This window comes from Schistocerca serialis, chromosome 7 (assembly GCF_023864345.2).
Source record: "Schistocerca serialis cubense isolate TAMUIC-IGC-003099 chromosome 7, iqSchSeri2.2, whole genome shotgun sequence".
NCBI lineage: Eukaryota > Metazoa > Arthropoda > Insecta > Orthoptera > Acrididae > Schistocerca > Schistocerca serialis.
The window spans coordinates 383,419,010-383,440,614 of NC_064644.1; the positions used below are offsets into that span (position 1 = coordinate 383,419,010).

The 21,605-nt window shown below is 44.0% G+C and overlaps 1 non-coding gene across 1 annotated transcript; it reads left to right on the forward strand.

Moving 5' to 3' along the window:
• The first annotated feature begins 6,499 nt into the window (after positions 1 to 6,499).
• Trnar-gcg (transfer RNA arginine (anticodon GCG)) lies at positions 6,500 to 6,574 on the forward strand. Its single transcript has one exon. It is a non-coding gene; the product is annotated as a tRNA-Arg (tRNA).
• The last annotated feature ends 15,031 nt before the right edge of the window (positions 6,575 to 21,605 follow it).

The following is a 21,605-nucleotide window of genomic DNA, read 5'->3' on the forward strand; positions in this document are numbered from 1 at the left end:
CAGAGAGGAGAAGGAGATGCAGAAAGGTGGGCGGAGGAGATGGATACAGAGAGGAGGAGGTGGACACAGAGAAGAGGAGATCGGCGAGAGAGAGGGAAGAGCTGATGGTCAGGGAGAGAGGCGGAGGCTGACAGGGAGAGGAGGGATGAGCAGACATAGAGAGAGGGGAATTGATTGAGAGCCAGGAAGTCATTACAGAGAGGGACGAGATGTACGGAGAGAGGAGGGAGGAGGGAGGAGAAATGGACAGAGAAAGGTGGGAAGAAGTGGTAGATAAAGAGAAGGTGGCAGTGGAAGTTGACAGATAGAAGGGAGGAAGAGGTGGAGCAACATAAGATTGTAATAAATAAATAAATAAATACCCAGCGAGCACTGGATTTCTCATCTAGTATACGATATAATCCAGGAAGATTATACAACTATAATATCGTCCACCACTCTACAGAAGCACCACGCACTTCATATAGAATGCCTGCAAACTAGAGGCAGCTTGGAAGTCATCTTAATACCGACAAGATTGCGAGTCGGAAACCTGATGGTAAACCTTCATTTCTGCCACGTGCTGCAAACTCGTTCGCTCGTGAAGTGGGACCAGATCAACTGCTGCTGCACCCCATAGTTGGGGATGGCGGGACTATCCGTGCCGTTGACGGCAAAGAGGCACCACATGTTGTAAAGAACTGTCCCTTCGGAGATATCCGGAAGAATTGTGTCAGGCGGAAATCTAGACGTAGAACTTACGTTTTTTTTATTTCATTTGTAGATACTGGATGTCCATATTCATTTTGTACATAGTGGTTACCATTCAATAACGACATAATTTTTTGGTTGTTCAACAGTATAAAGTGCTAAATAATTTTACAGTGGAGCTTCTTTTATGCAGATAATACGGAAGTTCAGAAAAAATAAAAGAATTCCGCCTTCAGGCCACAAGTGGCCCATCGGGACCATCCGACCGCCAGGTCATCCTCAGCTGAGGATGCGGGTAGGAGGGGCATGTGGTCAGCACACCGCTCTCCCAGTCGTTATGATGGTTTTCTTTGACCGAAACCGCTACAATTCGGTCGAGTAGCTCCTCAATTGGCATCACGAGGCTGAGTGCACCCCGAAATATGGCAACAGCGCATGACGGACCGGATGGTCACCCATCCAAGTGCCGGCCACGCCCGACAACGGTGATCTGACGGGAACCGGAGTATCCACTGCGGCAAGGCCGTTGCCAGAAAAAATAAAAAGGCATGTGTTAAATGCTGTAAACACACTCATTATACGAGGGGCGTTCAATAAGTAATACAACACATCTTATTTCAGTTGAAATGCGTGGAATTTGTTGTCGGTCAACGTGGAATATTCCCGCTTCAGTTCGATGAAGTTCCCGTAAGTGGCGGAACTTCACGTAACCTTCGAAATGGCGTCTGCAACGGAGGTGCGTTCCAAGATGAGAGCTGTCATTGAGTTTCTTCTGGCAGAAAACCAGAGCATTGGAGATATTCATAGGAGCTTGCGCAATGTCTACGAAGACATGGCAGTGAATAAAAACACGGTGAGTCGTTGGGTGAGATGTCTGTCATCATCGTAACAAGGTCGCCTGCCCGACCTGCAGCATGCCGTACGGCCGCACACAGCTGTGACTCTTCCAGTGTAGGAGCGGGCGGTCACCCTTATTCGAGGGGATCGACAGCTCACAATCAGAGACGGCACAATCGTCCACCACGGTTCAGGGAATCATGAAGAGCAAAGAAGGACCATCTGCCAGGAGTTGCTTCCTACTTACGAGGCCGATCGCGACAATTTTTCGACCAACACAGTTACAGACGATGAAACATGGCTTCATCACTTGGAACCAGAAACAAAACGGCAATATGAGCAGTACAGCCACAGCACCCCTCCTCCGAAGAAAATTTCGAGGCTGCGGCGCTCAATCGATAAAGTCATGGCGGTCGTCTTCTGGGACTTTGAAGGGGCTATTCGATTTGATGTCCTACGTCATGGTGGAGCGATCATCTGTGAAATGTATTGTGCTATCATTACCAATCAGAAGAAACGACTTCAGTATGTTCGTCGTAACAAAAATGCAAACGTATTTCTCCTTCTCCACGAAAATCAAGACCTCACACAAGTTTGCGGACACCGAAAGAGCTCAAAACTTCATTGGACTGTTCTTCCTCACACAGCCCACAGGCCGGAGTTCGCATCTTCCTACTTCCACCTGTTTGGCTCAATGAAAAACGCATTCCACCCGGAAGCAGTATGTGGGAGATGGGGAAGTTATTGATGTAGCGAAACGTTGGCTTCAAAGTAGGCCTGTAGAGTGGGACTGTGCATGCATTCAAGTCCCCCAGTAGGAAAGGTCGTCGCACTGAACGGAGATTTTGTTGAAAAATGGCATTTTCTAGCCAAAAGAGAAGGGAATTATGATGTACTGGAATCCTGAGTAAAACCAATCTGCTTTCAGTAAAAAATTCATTATTTATTGAACGCGTCTCATACTTATTTTCACGTATAGAAAACTTTATACATTATTTTCAGGTAAATTTTGACCAGATATTGAACAAAAAGCCAGTGAGTGTCATACACTGAATTTATTTTGAACCAGGACAGTAGGTAGTTTAGTACGATCGCGCAGGTGTTCCAACAGCATCATATCGGCCAAAGCTGTTTGTGTTTGACTTTGAAATCAAGCATTATTCTGTCCAGCTGCATTGTTCAGTCTATATTTGCCATAATCTAGTTAGATTATGCGCCAGTTTTGTCATTCACTGACAGCTGAAGCATCCCAAGTCACCCCTCCAACTTACTATGGCTGGCTATGAAGTTAGTATCCTGGTTAGACAGTTTCTTGTTCAGACTTATAGCGTTCTTCTGCAATATCGGGCCTAAAATCGGAACGCTGGTCTTCTTAGCAGTCCAGAACGCGAGAGCTGTGTCATCCTGCACCAAATTCCTTGCATTTTTTGCTTGAACCGTACCTATATGCAATGTCCCTTGTCATCCTTTTGAGGTAAAAGTCTTCCTAAATTCCCTTGCAGTGTTTTTCAATAATCTTGTTATATGTATCACATGCAGCGCATATAACTTTTGTCCACGGGCGTTTCTTTTACGTTATTTTACACTCTCAAGAAACAGAATAGAACTCAATCTTAACTCGTTAGCTGATATTGTGCCAGAATCCGTGTAGAATCAGTGTATGGCAGTTGGACGAATTTAAATTTAACGAGTGCCGTCGCTGATTGTTGTCACTTTTACTTCCACAGCATCATATACTGTTTAGTTAATGTATTAAAATTTGGAAAAACCTGATGAACATGAGATGCGGATTAATGAGTTCCGGATAAACGAGATTCCAATTTTACATATTAACACTGTCCTGGCAGTTACACTTTACTTAGATACAGAGCTATATTGAGAAAGCTTATACAGATGGTAGAGGTGTGTTGTTGCAAAATACTGAAACTTTGATTCACTTCCGCTCTATCTTCCACTTTAGCTTTCACTTTGGCTGAGTGTGAGTGCCATTGGTCATATGGCAAACGTATCAACTGAAGCCATTTTCTTGCCGCCGTGTGTTCAGCGTATCCCTTGGAGTCTACCGTTTTTACTTTCAAGTTTCTTTTGTTCCAAGTTCCACTTAGTACCTAAACAACAAGTGAATGAAATTTGAAGTGTTTTGTTACAAGGTGGCGTCTTAACCACTTGTGCAAGTCGCCTCAAGAAAATTCTATACGTATGTGAAGTTGTAAAGCACTTTTAGACACATCCTATATAAATACACACGTTTTGGTAATTAATAATGCATCTCTGTGTTTAGTTAATGATGAATTTGGAAAGTAATCTTATTGACGATTTTCGTATATTCAACACAGTTTCCAGTGCACAGTGGGAGAGAGTGTTGCATATAGATGATAGTGCACCTCCGAACGCATGATGTTTTTTTGGTCGATTCTTCAGTTCAATGGCTGATTTTACACATAGCCTAAAGGAATGTGCGTTAGAGACCGCTAGAAACAGTTCCGCCATTATCTATACTTTTTGTTGTTGCTAGACAAGAGGCTGTGTTTTACGCAGAATTTGTAACTATTTCGAATTCTACATGTTAAAGTGCTACATAATATGTTAAAGCTACATGAAGTATACTATTAATTCTTCAGTTACAGAACTATGTGGTAAGTACAGTTCTGTGTATTCTAGTTAAATGGCGTGTTGTCAGTTAAGCCATACTTCGTCGGTCGTGCGCTATGTTGTACCTTGAAACGAAGCGTGTCTTTGATATGGAACATGTAATATTTGGAAATGTCTTGACAATTTTACCCTTCCTAAAAATGGAAATTTGTGTTATGTTCAATTAGCTCCAGTTTCAAAATATATTTAACTTCTAACTGATTTTTTATACTGCTTGTGCTTGATGTGATTCCAACTATTGATTATTGGTGTATAATAGAGTAATAATGTAGCAGATTGTCGTCGAGAAACCTTACTGAGAAGGTATTCTGGATGATAAAAATTTTACATTTCAGTAGACTATTTGTTCCTAGGTACATGAGCGTGGGGTACTTGACAAAATGTTTTCATATTAATTTTCCGCAGTAATTTTTCTGGTCTCATAAAAAGTCTGTCGTACGTATAATTTGTGTGCAACTATTTAAACATGGAATAAAAAATACTTTAAACTTCTGCTATAGCGTTGGGCATGAGCGAAGTGTTCCATGGTATGGCACTTTCCCCTAAATGATAGAAACAAATGTACAACAACAAACAGTCGCAAAGATGTTCCCAGTATTGTAAATAGAGATACGGTGCTTCAGCTTGTGCATAGAGAATGCATTCCTGTTCAGTGTATTTTTCGTGTTTAATCTCAGTGTCTTCAGTGTGTTTTTCGAGTTTAATATCAATCATTACTTCCTTACAAGGATACTTATTTCTATGTTTTACTATTTTATCTACTTATTTCAGGATACCATCGAAGCCTCTGAGAAAATTTTCTGTTTTTCATTCAATATTAGATCTTCATTTTTTCAACGTAATAACTTCATAAATTTTGCTTCATAGGTATAAGGTTAACTGACGTGAGAAAATTTCATCACCTAAATAGTTTTCCAGATTTTGGTTGTTTTTTATTTAAAAGAGTGATTTGTCTTCATTATGCTATCCTGAATATATGTAGGGCCCGGCCTGACAGTTTTACAGTGTATCAGTCATCATTTTGATAGTGTTACTCACGGAAATAAATCTGTTTCTAAGAATTTTATCTCCCGGGAACTCCGGGAAAGTGTTCACTTTCTTTCAGATTTCTCTGCAAAGTAAAACGCAGCGTATGAACATGTGTTGTGGAATACGGTTCCCGGTAAATCTCATAACTTTGTGCTCCATTAAGCTGGGGACTGTTTTTATGCCGGACCGCACATCAAAGGCAGCTATTGTTGGACGGGAAAATATTTTCGCTCCGCAGAGCCGCTGCAAGGTTTGTTTGTCCGTTTTTGACTCTGGCGCCGCCACCAGACACGTTTTCTTCCATCATCAAATGAAGCGAAGCCAGCAGTGGAACAGTTCTGGTGGTCTGGTCTGGTTGCGTGGAGTGCTGCAGAGCACCAAAGAATTTCATTTGGTCTAATGGGATGGGCGCTGCTTTCTCGTCATATACGTAAGCTTTTTGCGGTCTATAACTCGAAATATATTTAAAGCATTAATCAGGAAGTCCAGCTTGAAGCGATGTTGAGTAATCCTCGGTGCAGTAAGTTACAATATCATTTAATCAGTCTATTTTTAATGCCCAGGGAATGCATGTAGACGACGCGTAATGTCAATGCAAATGATCAGCTGTCTTTCTACATACACAATCTGCTCATTTTCACCACTTTCCTGTTTCTCTTCTATAGCCGTCAACTGTCAGAAGTTAGAATTATGTTACTAGTGAAGTCTAAATAAAGAAACGAATCCAACATTACGCTAAACTTATAGCACAATAACCGAACAATCCTGATCAATTATAAAAGCACATATTAGTCTCATTGGCAAAGCCATTTCTTTCGTACTCCACAAGAAATTTCCGGAGAAGATATTTTGTGACCAAAATGAGATTTTCGTTCCGCAGCGGAGTGTGCGGTGAAATGAAACTTCCTGCCAGATTAAAACTATGTGCCGGACCGAGACCCCAAACCGGGACCTTTGCCTTTCGCGGGCAAGTGCTCTACCAACTAAGCTACCCAAGCACACTCCGTCCTCGCAGCTTTACTTCTGGCGGTACCTCGTCTCCTACCTTCCAAACTTCACAGAAGCTCACCTGCAAACCTTGCAGAACTAGCACTCCTGGACGAAAGGATATGGCGGAGACATGGCTCATTCTGGAAACATCCCCGAGGCTGTGGCTAAGCCAGGTCTCCGCAATATCCTTTCTTTCAGGAGTGCTAGTTCAGCAAGGTTCGCAGGTGAGCTTCTGTGAAGTTTGGGAGGTAGGACACGAAGTACTGGCAGAAGTAAAGCTGTGAGGACGGGGCGTGAGTTGTGCTTGGGTAGCTCAGTTGGTAGAGCATTTGCCTGCGACAAGCAAAGGTCCCGAGATCGAGTCTCGGTTCGGCACACAGTTTTAATCTGACAGGAAGTTTCTTAACTATCTTGTGTTTCAGAAATCTTCAAAACCATCTACACGTAGCTTAGGGTTTACTAGGTTAATAAGATTTCATCAAGGTAGTAAAAATTTAGTATTTAAAAAGGAGTCAATAAAAAGCTAATATATTTCCAAAACTATTCTCATTCATCTTACACCAACTTTTCAGGCGGGCTTGTAAAGCGAAGAAGGAATATGTATTAGTGGAACATACCTCCGCCAACTAAAGTTTTTGGAATAGGAGAGCCGGCCGTTGTGACCGAGCGGATCTAGGCGCTTCAGTCTGGAACCGCCCGACCGCTACGGTCGCAGGTTCGAATCCTGCCCCGTGCATGGATGTGTGTGATGTTAGTTAGGTTTAAGTAGTTCTAAGTTATAGGGGACTGATGACTTCAGATGTTAAGTCCCATTGTGCTCAGAGCCATTTTTGGAATAGGAGAGACGAACATTAATCGCATGTGGACTTTGAAAAAATCGAAAGAAGAAAGGTGAAAATTGTCCCAGGCCGGTACTCGAAGCCGGATTTCCGCGTTAACGCTAGCGGTACCCTTGACCGTCCCAGTTATCGTGGCACGCTTCCCCTCCGACCAATATTCCCATCCCATCTACCTAAGTAGCGCCCCTGTCCGTTCTCTTTGGCAGCTCGCTCTGTTTCCCACAGGAATCTGCACGAAAGAATCGGATGAGCTGTCGTGCAGTGCACGTAGACATGAAGATATACACAGAGAGAGAACTGAGACAATGGACATATTTACTGTGTAGACACTGATCAGCCAGAACATTATGACCACCGACCTACTATCGATACAATCCCGTCCGGGTGATGTCAGCGTCATCTGACGAGGAATGACTGTTAGATACACAAGCTGCATTTAGTGTCAGTGGACGTGCTGTCTGTGTGTAAAATCGGGAAGGCGCGCTATCAGTCTGTCTGAAGGCTCGGAAATTGCACTTCGGGTGTTCGAGGATTGCTGTGGTCAGTGTCTGCAACACCTGGCGAAACTACTTCCATATTTCAAGGGGTTGGGCGGCGACCCCTCATTACAGCTATTGGACTTCGTAGGCTGGGCAGAAGGGTAAAACAGGACAGGCGGCAAACTGTGGTGGAACTAACATGAGACTTTAACGCTGGGCAGATTAAAAGTGTGTCTTAACACACAGTGCACCGAACACTTCAAACGTTGGGCCTCCGCAGCCGAGACCCATGCGTCTGCCAAAGACATGGGAAACTACAACTGAACTGGGCACGTGACCATCGGCACTGGAAGTTACCGCAGTGGCAGAGCGTTGCATAGCCTGATGAATCCCGATATTTTCTTCATCAGGTCGATGGGAGGGCAAGATTCCGTAGTCTTCCAGGGGAACATCTTCTTGACGCTTGTACTGCGGGATGAAGACAAGCTGGTGGCGGCTTCATTATGCTCCGGGGACAATACGCGCTTCCATGGGTGCAGCAGGACTTGTGCAAGGCATCATGACGGCCAAGGAGTATCGTAGACTACACTCCTGGAAATGGAAAAAAGAACACTTTGACACCGGTGTGTCAGACCCACCATACTTGCTCCGGACACTGCGAGAGGGCTGTACAAGCAATGATCACACGCACGGCACAGCGGACACACCAGGAACCGCGGTGTTGGCCGTCGAATGGCGCTAGCTGCGCAGCATTTGTGCACCGCCGCCGTCAGTGTCAGCCAGTTTGCCGTGGCATACGGAGCTCCATCGCAGTCTTTAACACTGGTAGCATGCCGCGACAGCGTGGACGTGAACCGTATGTGCAGTTGACGGACTTTGAGCGAGGGCGTATAGTGGGCATGCGGGAGGCCGGGTGGACGTACCGCCGAATTGCTCAACACGTGGGGCGTGAGGTCTCCACAGTACATCGATGTTGTCGCCAGTGGTCGGCGGAAGGTGCACGTGCCCGTCGACCTGGGACCGGACCGCAGCGACGCACGGATGCACGCCAAGACCGTAGGATCCTACGCGGTGCCGTAGGGGACCGCACCGCCACTTCCCAGCAAATTAGGGACACTGTTGCTCCTGGGGTATCGGCGAGGACCATTCGCAACCGTCTCCATGAAGCTGGGCTACGGTCCCGCACACCGTTAGGCCGTCTTCCGCTCACGCCCCAACATCGTGCAGCCCGCCTCCAGTGGTGTCGCGACAGGCGTGAATGGAGGGACGAATGGAGACGTGTCATCTTCAGCGATGAGAGTCGCTTCTGCCTTGGTGCCAATGATGGTCGTATGCGTGTTTGGCGCCGTGCAGGTGAGCGCCACAATCAGGACTCCATACGACCGAGGCACACAGGACCAACACCCGGCATCATGGTGTGGGGAGCGATCTCCTACACTGGCCGTACACCACTGGTGATCGTCGAGGGGCATGAATAGTGCACGGTACATCCAAACCGTCATAGAACCCATCGTTCTACCATTCCTAGACCGGCAAGGGAACTTGCTGTTCCAACAGGACAATGCACGTCCGCATGTATCCCGTGCCACCCAACGTGCTCTAGAAGGTGTAAGTCAACTACCCTGGCCAGCAAGATCTCCGGATCTGTCCCCCATTGAGCATGTTTGGGACTGGATGAAGCGTCGTCTCACGCGGTCTGCACGTCCAGCACGAACGCTGGTCCAACTGAGGCGCCAGGTGGGGATGGCATGGCAAGCCGTTCCACAGGACTACATCCAGCATCTCTACGATCGTCTCCATGGGAGAATAGCAGCCTGCATTGCTGCGAAAGGTGGATATACACTGTACTAGTGCCGACATTGTGCATGCTCTGTTGCCTGTGTCTATGTGCCTGTGGTTCTGTCAGTGTGATCATGTGATGTATCTGACCCCAGGAATGTGTCAATAAAGTTTCCCCTTCCTGTGACAATGAATTCACGGTGTTCTTATTTCAATTTCCAGGATTGTAGTTGCAGACCACTTACCCCCCTTCATGACGATCATGTTCCCCGCCGGCAGTGGCATTTTGCAACCGTATAATGCGCCTTGTCACAAGGCCCGGATTGTGATGAACACAGTGGCGATTTCCAACTGATGTTCTGGCTTCCCAACTGGCCAGATATGTAACCGGTTCAACAAATTTGGGATGGGATTGAAAGTGGAATCATAGCTCATCGCCGCCTCCCTGGAATTTACGGGAATTAGATAACTTATGTGTGCAGATGTGGTGCCAACTCTTTCAGTGACCTGCAAAGACCTTATTGCTTTCATTCTAAGACTCGTCGTCGTACTCTGGAAGTAATCATGGAACCATTTTAGGAGAAAAATAATCAAATGGAAGCGAATGCCAGTCTGGTTGCCTGAGGCTGTCTCCTTAGTAGACCTGTTACATTTTATAAGTGTTCTGCCAATAGATGGCAGTCTTTGGTTTGCTTTCCCCGCACCGTTATCTTAGAGGTCGTTCCAGTTTAAGTTATTCGTAGTTGTAATCCCTAAGTATTTAGTTGAGTTTCCAGCCTATAGATTTTCGTGATTTTTCATGCAACTGAAGTTTAGTTGATTATATCTACTGTTCATCGATGACGTCACACTTTTCCTGCTTTCGAGTCATTTGCCACTTTTTGTACCATACAGATAGCTTGTCTAAATCACTTTGCAAACTGTTTTGATCATCTGATGACTTCACTGATGGTAAATGAGAGCATCATCTGCAACCTTAGGGGGCTGCTCACATTGTCTCTTAAATGGTATAGATGCTACGAATGGAGTTATTGTACCAGCATGATATCTGTTAATACGAGAGTTCACACTCCTCCACCCATCAGTCCCACGTGAAGTGGGTGGGGGTGTGAGAACCACGAAATTTTAAATAGGAAATCCCATTTCTATTGTAGATTCTGATTCAAGGACAAAATATGTAACTTTTGATGTAACGCTCTATTCTTTGGGTAACGGATGTCGCTTTAATCGAAAAGGAAACCTAAATTCAAAAACAGTATTATTTTTAGAAAACTGCTTTGGATCAAAACAGGAAACTACTAATAGAAAAAAGTGTGTTTGGGGTGTGTCCCCTTACCTCTCATCATCGGGGTGTTCCTTAGCAGTGTCTCCTTTCACTTATCGCCAGTGAGGTGCTTGTTTGCTAGAATTATTTCACGGTAAGTGCTCAGAAATGTCGCCGTCCACTTCGATGCCCTTTTTTTATGCGCTCATGGAATTCTTTGACACAGGTGAGATGTCTCTTTCATTTAATATTCTACCATGTGATAGTGATATACTGACTCATATCATTGGGCGTTGTTCCACTTACAATTTTCGCTCATCATGTAACGTCACAAACAAAAGCGAGGCAAATAATATCCGGCGGTCTTGCATGGCAAAACATTTGACCGTCTCTTTCTGTCTAGCGATGACTGTACACGCGATCTAATGCATCCCGTGCTGCTACGCAATAATGTGCTGGACAAGCATCATGTTGGATAATAAACTGAACTTGTACGAAACTGCAGACAGCTGTTAATTGACGATTTATGCAAACAGTAATGAATCATCAGTTAACAGCTGTTCGCGGTTTTTAGTCAAGTTCGTTGTACTTTGAATGTCATCGGCTTTAGCTTTGTCGCATCACAAACACACTGTTTGTCGCAAGTCCAGGGAAAGGTCTACAAGCGATACTGAAAAATCGTCCTCCAGAAATTTTCGATATTCTTCACCAATTATGCTGCCAGCGATGAGTTTGTCATCAATTCTTCCACTCTAAACTCTCACATGCCACAAGTTCATCTCAGCTCAACCAGTGTGGGTTTCCCGCAACCCTATAATGTATAATGCGTCGATTAACCGTACCGTAGTTCGTAAAGCCAATTCGTCAGAGAACAATACTCGAGTAAAGAAATTGGGGGTCTCGTATTTTATTTGCTGTAGTGACCACTGGCAAAGTGTTAGTCGGTACTGGAAATCATTTCCATGAAATTCCTAATAGAGGGAAATGTAAAACGGATATTATCAATAGTCTACGTATTTTCCGATCCACTGCAGCTAAAATCGCAGTTTCATTATTCTCCCCAGCAACTATTCTTCGATGGTCCCTTTTCATCGTTGTAAAGCCCGCTTTGTAAAGTTTGCTCGGTGGAGAACCGCGAATAAGCTGACATACAAAAGTGCGTTATCGCACCGTATTTGGAAAACGTTCAACGTAAAGGGTTACAGATTGACCAAAATTTCTGCCTCTTTCTCCGTAATTGTAAAAGATTTCAGTTGCCTCTTCTATCGTAATAGCCTACCTTCTAATAAACAACACAGTCGTGTTATGAAACAAAGTATTTATGAAAAGTATTTAAGAAAATGAAGACGACGTGCACACAATGAGATCAGAGTCACTCCCCCAACCCCTGGGGGTTGGTTGGGAGTGGGTTCAACACTGGGTTGTAATTTTAAAAATAATTAACATGTATTTTCACGGTTTGCTAGATCTATTGCGAAGTTTCTCAGATAATTTTTTGTCCCAAGATAACAAACTTACTTATGCATTTTATATACATCTCTCTGTGTACACACTGAAGTCGCTTCCTCGCGTCCGTCTATATACGTAGGGTAATGCCAGGAACTGTTGTAGGGATCGAGATCCAGTTTTCACTGATAGATACACTGATTCACAAGGAATAATTTACAGATATTTGGTAGAAGTTACTTGAATTACGATGAATTAAAATTAAGTTGTGAACAGCTGGCATGATTCGAGAGAGCAGTAGTACCTCGAGAACACAGCAAGCGGGGTGTAATTCGCATCTGTTGTAGTGGTCTACCGGTAGAGTATGTGCCTGGAAACTGAAAGGTTATGGGATGGAAAGAAGGCTGAGTCACTGTTTTCCACTATGCCTTTTAACCTAGTATTCACCTCTCAATGATGTGGAGGTACGCACTAAAAATGACGACAATTTAAGACTGTCAGTTCTGATTCCGTCACATTATGAACCGCAATTGGCACGCTTAATTCACTGCAAGTTCTTCAAGCAATGGGCAGTGAATTACTCGACTCTGAAGTATCATAATAAATATGACCAATAATGAAAAGATAACCACCTCGTCATCAGGCTGTAATATGCGAATTAAAGGTATTTGAAATAATCTGTTATTTTTAATCAATAATTCCCCTGAAACCGTTTGAGAACATCAGCCGTGAATGCAGAGGCTGATCGGCTTTTTGTCATTTTGAAATTTTGTGTATAATGGCTTTTGAATTAATGGCTTTCCCCACAATCGTATGAGAACAACTCCATGGAGAAAAAACCTGCGAATCCAAAATAAGTTTTATTCTTTATGCTTCAGGAAGAACGTTTTCTGAAAACCTACTTCAACAATTTTGCATCGTTTACATACACTAAATCTTGGGAGCAGTGGTATGAATGACTCAGGCTTCTGCCTTTCTTCAATCAAACCGAGATGTGGACATGCTTTTTGCTTGACACGAGGCATAAGTCTGCCAAAAAGAGTCCACGACAGAGAATTGAGACTGTGAGTCTCAACAATGCATCACGGTACATTCTAAGCATCACAAGAGGAGTGCTGTAGTGTTCATCATAAGCTTTTTCTAATTTTTCCCCTTATTTGTGGCGCATCCTCAGATACATATTAAATCCCTCACACGCACAGACACTCATAATTTGCACAGAATATTTACATTGGTTTTGAACATATTACCATGTGCCCCCCATCATCGCCACGAGATGTCCCTCCAAACGGCAATTCACCGTGGAACACACAACATTTATGACTCCAGACAAGTTTCCTGCCATATGCTGCTTGTATATCGTAATTTATATGAGACTAACGACATTTAGTTACTTCACGTTGTTCTCAGATATTTATTCATAACAGTGGCCTGTGAAGAAAATACACTACGCCACGCAAGTCGTCTGGCCTTACGTATTTAATGCGAAGCTGAGCTGGGTTGCTAGCTTATATACAAATATACATACATAATGTGTGTGTGATTGTATCACAATTCCTAGGCTTCTAGATCCTGTAGAGGGGCTTGAGGATAAAGTTTTCGTAAGGAACCCCTGTCGATAAATGTACCATTTTGACATGAAATAAATTTGAAGACGGGTAACTTTCAAATCTACCGTCTCAGAGCAAGCACACGAAACAGAAAACCGGGCACAGCCGTCAACTGGGAGGGTTGACTATGGTGCCTTACGGATGCACGGAAGTGTCGACTATAAAGAGCACGTCGATCGACCCGTAGATGGGTATGTAGCGATGAATTCTCAAAACACTGCCCATGCTCTACTCCTGTAAGTCGCACATTTCAGAGATCATTGTCTCCGCTGTGTGCATACCATGCATTTATAAGTGACCTGATTTTCAGATTTACTTTGCAGACAAATGGTGCACTTCTCGAAGTGCAATTTTTATTAAAACTTGATCTGCTAAGTGCCTTGTACAAAACCTATAAGCTTGCACACAGGGTGCCAAGGAAGAGTGGGGAATGACCGACATTCACGGGTATGACAGGAAGGGTCTTTCTAATCAAAAAAGTCTAATAAACATGGGCTATAAAATGCGTACCTTAATACCTGAAAACCTATGAGAACTTCATTTTACTTACGTGAAACAAATCTCTTCTACTGCTAGCTCTCCTGTCCATATTTTGGGAGGAGGTAGTACAGACCAAAACAAGAAAAACGTGGTTAGTAAACTTGGACTCTAAAATGGATAGCCTAAGAGATATAAGCACCTCTTCAGTAGAGGAGTTGTGTTGCACAGTGGCTAAAATGAAAAATTGCTCCTAGCTGTTAAGACGTGCATTTTAGGGCTCATGATTACCCGACGCTTTGATTCAAGTGATATTCCCTGTCATATCCCTGAATACCGACCATTCCTCCCCGGAATACCTGCATGTATACAGGGTGATTAAGCTAAGATACCCATCTCAAGTATTTCAGGAAGCATATAAGATATCGTAATTCTTTCTTCACTCAGATGAATTCGCTAAATGATATGTAATCTCTTTTCACTGCTATATTATCTAATATTTGTTATAGAGGCATAGCTGTGAAGTTCACTTTTTCGATTTAAATATAGTAATTCCTTCCACTAGTATCATAGATCTGAAAGAGCCAAATTTATTTCTTCAATATCCGATAACTAGTTTCGTAGTAACTACTTTATTTAGAGGCTAGAATTTATTTGTTTTCGACTTGAAATTGATTACTCGCCTATCCGGAAGATACAGGGTGGTTTAAAGTCTCAGCGAGAAGTGTCTGTGGGTGGCATATCGCCTTGTAGCGAACAACTTGTGTTACAGATAGTATGTTCGCTGACGTTTCCCGGCGACAGCTGACGTCGGTTAAGATAGTGGGGCCCAGGCGCTCTGTTACGTTCATAAGCAATGTGTGTTGCCTACTTTCCTGTCAACTACTCTGTTTGAAAGGTTGTATGCCTAGTAAAACTGAAGTTTCTGATTCGCTTTTAAAATATCTCCACATCTGTTTACTGGAGCCCTGCTAGTATGGTGGCGAATACTAAAGCGTCATTGAGAACCATCGACGAATTTTTTGCTTATAACAAAATTTGTTCCCCATGACATGAACTGTGATCCATACACATATATCGCAAAGACTTTGAAATACCCTGTACGTACATACATGTGGCAGAATATTAGGGTACAGTAAGTAGTTAACTGCGGGAGGGCATCTACAGTTCCCCTGTGACGTAAGCGTCTCTTTCCCGTTAACGTATTCGCCCCTAAACCGTTTCTCACAAAAATGAGGTACGTCATTTCTGCTGGGCTATTCTTAGCACGTGCAACGCTATTCCGCAGCCAAAATGAGGAGCCAGTTACGAGCGCGAGATCCGTACACTTGCAGGCTCGACCTGGGTCGAGGCTCATTAAACATTCCGAAAAGGCAGCGAGCGCCACCTCACCCTGTCGCCGCCACCCGCGCTGTTTGCGGTGTGTACGTAGACGAGGGACCTGGAAGCACCGGCAGGAGGGGGCAGAGCTGCGTTGGCGCGGGGGGGGGGGGGGGGGGGGGAAGTTCACAAAACGCGAAAGGTGAGGAGGCGGAGGTCCCACAGGGCAAGAAAATGTCAGCGCGGCTGTGCCGTGCCGGGCCGTGGCGCGTGATCAATACGACGCGAGGCGCCGCGACGCTGCCGCCCACACCTGCCTAATTATCAGCCGGGACGCATCCCGCGGGGATCCCCGCCCTCGCCTCACACCACCTCCGGGATTCCCCGGCAGCTACTGCCAACTGTCGGGCGACGCCTGCCTAACCTGCTATGTATATCCCCCCCCCCCCCCCCCCACTCATTCCTTAACTGTATACAGTCAGGGATTTCCAAACACAGCGACTTACGAATAACTGGTCTCGTAGAGTAGTTATGAAATTTTAATTACGTACAATCATTTTTGTATGAATTTAAGTACCTTCTTTTTTGTTTCTACGAGGGCTGTAAATAAATTTGCGGCAACACTGATAGAATTAATATTTAATGAACTAACAATAATATATGCATTACATTCCTTTTTTGTAGTCACCCAAAAAGTCAATTACCCTTTACCAAATGTCGATAAGCAGTTAGGGACAGTTTTCAAGGTATTCGCTGATGATGACAGTCAGTACAGATCCCACGTCAGGATATCACCGGCCTCGAAGGGGTTGCTTGAGAAACACGTCGAAGTCACAATGACTCATATCTGGTGAGTACGGAGGGTGTTGCAAGACCTCCAGATATCACTATTGCAATACGAGCTTCACGTTGTTGGTGATTTGACAAACGCATGACACAGCCGCATGTCACAGACTCCACAGTGAGTACATCAAAATGTGTGCAATCGAACTGTAAAAAGGAATTCACTAAATGACAGTGGAAGAAAATAAATCGTAGCTGGTGCGTACTGCTCGCGTACGGTTCCCTGGGAGTGGAACAACCGGGCAAAGTAAGGAGTTAATATTACTCGTATCAAGACATTTTATTAACAGTACTCAGGAAATGCAGCTTTACCTAGTAAGTCAACAGGACCTTGGCATATTAAAGCAAAACAATCCAAATATGGAAAATAAACTAAGAACTACAACTCATAATCGATGAAACAATCTTTTCAAAGATTCTTTTAATATTGTTATAAGGATAAAACCATTAAGTATAAAACTCAAGAATGCCCCAAGTAAGTATTTTATAAGAAGTATAACACGATGGGAAAACAGTCTTCAGAACAGGCAGGCAGCAAATAATTAGGTTTACCTAAAAGTAGTTGATTAAAAGAGAAAAAAACCGTCAAAGCTGTTAAATATGAAATCCGCAGTGTGGTCTGGACGAACGGGCATGAAACATCTTAGGGCAGCCCCGCTACGCTGCTCACCACACTCCTCCTTTTCTAAGCAACACGAGGGACACGCTCCAGGACGCAACATACAGTGATAGGCTGATGAACAGGGAAGTAAAAACTTACGTCATCTAATTACGCGCTGTAGACAAAACAATTGTGACAAGTCGCTAAAAGATAAGTCAGGTTACTGGTCAAGTAACCACACCCTCTTACAACGGATCGTAAAGACGTTCAGCGGCCAACCGAGATACAGCAATAACGCCACGAGGCGGAAATGGTAAATACTGAAACATCGCATGGAACAAAAAACATCTGTGGTTGGGTGATACGAACGGTTGGCTGGTGAACCTCGCGTGCGGATTTCAAATAACTAAAGAAAGTGACTTCACGATGTAGTGCACAACGCACCAGGCAAAAAACAAAAATATTTTAATCATAAGAAAATTACATAATCCCAAGCAGACCAAAACCCTAATAATTTAAAACCCACAGTCAAATCACAGCTCTATGACAATTGTCAAAATGAATCTACTATGTTTTCATACAAGCGACACGCTCCTCAAATCGCTTGGCCAGACGTGGGAATAGGGAACAACAACAGGGGGCCTAACGAAGTCCGATATAGACGCAACAGCACAAAGATACGTGCAGAGACCGAACCAGTGATAATTCTCATGCTCACGGCGGGGAGCAAGATCAGTCTTTCCGAATACTACTTATCGGCACCGAAGTAACTAAATGTAGCTCACCGAGCATCAAAATCCGCTGTCATGTGAAAAATAGTGAAAAAGCAGGGAGCCGCCACGAGATGGGTGGATGTCGACGACCCACAGCCCGCCACCGCCCACCCCCCCTCCCCACAAAATCTCGTCGTCTGAAAAAATAATCACCAGTTGCGACATAGTCACGGATATAAACAGTGATCCAGGTACTATCAAATATATTTTTTTTTATTCCAGTCTTTGATCACAGAATAAAGTCCTTCGACGATCACCGGGTTCAGTCAGTAATGACCATCTTCAGACCAGTTCTACACCATGTCCTAGTGCGATAAAGCCGTAATGGCATAGTCAAAACATATAAATAGCCTCTGCAAAGCATCGTCACGTAGAACTAAAATATGGTGTACAATAGGCCACATAGTCCAAATAGTCATTTGTCAACTGGCGTCACTGTGCAAAACATTTAAAAGAATAGCTTGTCCACTACCGTTTCCGGTGCACGTCCCTTGCGTCCGTTTGCCAGGCAAACTTAGAAGGCACACAGGCGGTAGAACAAACAGCCATTCAATAGCCCCGCAGACCTGCACCGTCCGTGCTACTCTACGCACTGCCTCTCCCGTAAAACGGCCTCAACGCCATCCACGGCAAACGTATCACTCCTTCTTCACTCCAAAGATCGTGTACCAGAAGACGCGACCCGAGCTGTCGATCGGTACAGTAGCTACACTACTGGCCATTAAAATTGCTACACCACGTAGGTAACGTGCTACAGACGCGAAATTTAACCGACTGGAAGAAGATGCTGTGATATGCAAATGATAAGCTTTTCAGAGCATTCACACAAGGCTGGCGCCGGTTGCGACACCTACAATGTGCTGACATGAGGAAAGTTTCCAACCGATTTCTCATACACAAACAGCAGTTGACTGGCGTTGCCTGGTGAAGCGTTGTTGCGATGCCTCGTGTAAGGAGGAGAAATGCGTAACATCACGTTTCCGACTTTGATAAAGGTCGGATTGTAGCCTATCGCGATTGCGGTTTATCGTATCGCGACATTGCTGCTCGCGCTGGTCGAGATCCAATGACTGTTAGCAGAATATGGGATCGGTGGGTTCAGGAGGGTAATACGGAACGCCGTGCTGGATCCCAACGGCCTCGTATCACCAGCAGTCGAGATGACAAGCATCTTATCCGCATGGCTGTAACGGATCGTGCAACCACGTCACGATCCTTGAGTCAACAGATGGGGACGTTTGCAAGACAACAACCATCTGCACGTACAGTTCCACGACGTTTGCAGCAGCATGGGCTATCAGCTCGGAGACCATGGCTGCGGTTACGCTTGACGCTGCATCACAGACAGGACCCCTGCGATGGTGTACTCAACGACGAACCTGGGTGCACGAATGGCAAAACGTTATTTTTTCGGATGAATCTAGGTTCTGTTTATAGTATCACGATGGTCGCATCAGTGTTTGGCGACATCGCGGTGAACGCACATTGGAAGCGTGTATTCATCATCGCCATACAGGCGCATCAACCGGTGTGATGGTATGGGGTGCCATTGGTTACACGTCTCGGTCACCTCTTGTTCGCATTGACGGCACTCTGAACAGTGGATGTTACATTTCAGACGTGTTACGACCCGTGGCTCTACTCTTCATTCGATCTCTGCGAAACCCTACATTTCAGCAGGATAATGCACGACCGCAAGTTGCAGGTCCTGTACGGGCCTTTCTGGATACAGAAAATGTTCGACTGCTGCCCTGGCCAAGCACATTCTCCAGATCTCTCACCAACTGAAAACGTCTGGTCCATGGTGGCCGAGCAACTGGCTCGTCACAATGCGCCAGTCACTACTCTTGATGAACTGTGGTATTGTGTTGAAGCTGCATGGACAGCTGTACCTGTACACGCCATCCAAGCTCTGTTTGACTCAATGCCCAGGCGTATCAAGGCCGTTATTACGGCCAGAGGTGGTTGTTGTGTGTACTGATTTCTCAGGATCTATGCACCCAAAATGCGTGAAAATATAATCGCATGTCAGTTCTAGTATAATATATTGGTCCAATGACTACCCGTTCATCATCTGCATTTCTTCTTGGTGTAGCAATTTTAATGGCCAGTAATGTAGTTTAGTTACATTCCTGATTACTGAGACTCACTTAAAAAGCAACATTAAATTCAAGATTACACGTATTATAGGACGGACCAAGATATGCAAGTTTTTTAAAAATTAATGTAAATAATGAGAAGGCTGGCAGAATGGGCCATAATTAGCGACTTTCACATAGCAAACCTCTCCAGGATCAGCACAAGGCGTCGTTTAACAGCGTCGCTAGCCGCCGGGTGGGTAGGCGTACAACTTGCCATCCAAGTCGAAATGGTAACAGTAACTACGTACGGGCAAAATATGGCACTAAGATATCCTACGGCTTAGGTGCAGTGGACTACAAACGCGCCTGTATTCCCATTTACACGGGATGGAACCGAAACCAAAAGGACTTCGCTGGGCTAAAGAAATAAATGTACACGCTCGCAAACTCCTTCCCTATAATCTGGACGATTAAGTTGCTGCGACAAGATAACAGTTAACACCTGGCAATTAGTTGCGGCACAAATTGCATACATAACCAATGAAAGCGGGATATACTGCCTCCTATGAATAGCAAGTTCATTAACACAAAAAAATGTAGATGAATTTTGCTGCGTGTTTTCCTTCGCGGCGGAAATTGTAACTCTCGACAAAATACTGTCTAACGTGAAAATACCATGTGAAACAATGAATCGTGCTTCGAAAGATTTGGCTTTGTTCTTTCCCTCCTTTCATGAGATGAAAGTAAAACATGTTCAGGTATATAAGAAAAGCAAATTTTGTAACAGTTCCCTTTATGGTTTCGTCTGCTAGAGCACAACTGCTTACTCAGCGTTTAGTTGCATTATGAAATCTGCATGTAGAAAAATTAAAGAAACAGCATATTAAATGTAAATGTTATTAAGGGTAAATTATTCCCTCAGATATATTTAACGAAACTTCATTATTTTTTGCATATTGCCTGTATATTCCAGATTGTAAATATGCACGTGTATCGTACACTATAAACTTTAATTTAGGTAAAAGAATATTATTCTTCAAAGATCAACAGCGATTTGTCCTTCACTGGATACTTGTAAAAATAATTATTCCTTTACGTGATATTTAAAGACTTTTACTATCGTAACATAGACTGTTGCATGTAAGAGATCCAAAAGCGTACTGCATGTAAAACAGCCTTTTGCTAGATTAAATTTGACATTATATAGCTCATTGTGTTGTTTACGTGTCGACTATTGACGTTATGGTGACCGTTTGTAAATAAGAAGGAAAAGAAATGATAAATGATTCTACGAATCAACTTATATTAAAATACGTTGGTATTTAGTATTCTGCTTTGTTTGTTTTTGTACAGATGTGATCTTTAGTAGTTAGTTATGTTCTACTGGACGAAACAATACAACGTGTGTTTTGAAAATAAGTGTTTACTATCTATGCAAACATGCTCTATCTCTTTTGTTTTCTTTTTAAACGAATGTGACGAAGCTAAATGTTTCGAAGCACGATAGTGTGCTACATATGAATTATCACGTCTCAACACAACCCGGTATTTTCGCATTACAGAGTAATGAAAACATAAAACGCTTAGTATGACCGTTCCCGTCGCGTAGGCAAACAGGGAGCAAAATTTAGAACAATTATTTTTTCTCGATAAGCGTTGTTATTTAGGATGTGCGTTATGGAGTAGATACCACGCATGTTTCATTTGCAGTGCCGTACTTTTAGTTCGCGGCACGCCCTTGGTGGTATTTCCCAGTGGAAAGCGTGACCTCACGTGGGCTGTGGAGCCACACGGGGGAAGCACGCAAGAACGAACGGTTTAGTGAAGTGTGTATCTGACACGGAAAGAATAAATATAGGTCGTAACACGCATAGTACCGTCTCTGTAAACCTACT